Consider the following 1,320-nt stretch of genomic DNA (forward strand, 5'->3'; position numbering starts at 1 on the left):
CAAAATTAACAATAATAATAATATTAATAATAATGCTAAGTTTCCTACTGATTACACTAATAATAATAATAATGAATACCTTGAGGTCTCGTACTTCGTTACCATACAAGGCCTTGATGTTGGCGATCTCCTTCATCTGGGAGCTCTCAATAACCTCAACCTTCACATAGATATATTCAGAGATATATTCAGAGATATATTCAGAGATATATTCAGAGATCATAAATCATCATGTCACAGTCAGATCAATATAATCACCATGGTTTGAATAATAACTATTATGATAAAAATTATTTAAAAATACTTATAATTACCTGTCTTGTCATCCTTCTATTCTCTGTTTGCAGTTGACGAACCTAGAACAATTCCAGATTGAGATTAAATGAAGAAAAAAAATGAAAGAAAGTAAATTCTTTTATTTCCATTGTGAATTCAAAATATAAACAAAGGCCGTAAGAACAAGAAAAAAGAAAAATTCAGAATTAAAAATAATTTCATTAAAAAAAAATATTAATAATTTAAATGATATTATAATATAAAAAACCTTATCAATGTATCCTGCAAGTCTGTTGTTTAAGCCCTGCATATGATCCTTCTCTTCAAATCTAAAAAAGTCTTCTTAAAACTTTGGCAAAAAATAAAAAATGTAAGTTTGAAGAATAATATTCAATTACTTTTAGAAATAATCTGATTTGTAAAGAAAAAGAACGTAAACGCAATCCTGAATTTTATATCAAAAATAATAATAATACTAATAACAATATATTCTATTCTCTTTGACTAATTATAAAAAATTGACGACACCAATTATAAATCAGGATGTTTTCACAAAGAATGAGACTTAATAAAAGCTTAAACTCTTTAGAAATGTTCTCTCTATGAAATACCCTATTATGTACCCTATCTATAAAAATTTCTAATTGTGAAATTTTCTATTCATGAAATGTCTTGCATTTAAAATGCACAGTCCATGAAATGTCTTCTATGTAATGTTTATCATTAACATTTGACCAGGGTGGCCAAATTTTTTTTGAAAAAATCCGTACAAAAATCAGTACATTTTCAGAAAAAAACCGTACAATCCGTACAATTTTCGAAAAAAAATCCGTACAATCCGTACAATTTTCGGAAAAAATCCGTACAATTCGTACATTTTTTTGAAAAAATCCGTACATTTTTTTAAAAATCCGTACAATCAGTACAATTTTCGAAAAAAATCCCTGCAATCCGTACATTTAAGAAAAATAAAACCATTTTTGAAAATATTATTCAACACTGTCTCACCCCCCCCCCCATTCCCCACCACCTCTTTCTCCCCCC

General features: G+C 27.7%; 1 long non-coding RNA gene across 1 annotated transcript; it reads right to left on the reverse strand.

Moving 5' to 3' along the window:
• Positions 1–49: 49 nt before the first annotated feature.
• On the reverse strand, positions 50–619 carry LOC111717630 (uncharacterized). The gene is made up of 3 exons (XR_002768856.1): positions 545–619; positions 315–356; positions 50–160 (listed from the first exon to the last, which is right to left on the reverse strand). It is a non-coding gene; the product is annotated as an uncharacterized LOC111717630 (long non-coding RNA).
• Between the last annotated feature and the right edge of the window lie 701 nt (positions 620–1,320).

The sequence above is a fragment of the Eurytemora carolleeae genome, unplaced genomic scaffold (assembly GCF_000591075.1).
Source record: "Eurytemora carolleeae unplaced genomic scaffold, Eaff_2.0 scaffold2872, whole genome shotgun sequence".
In the NCBI taxonomy this organism is placed as follows: Eukaryota; Metazoa; Arthropoda; class Copepoda; order Calanoida; family Temoridae; genus Eurytemora; species Eurytemora carolleeae.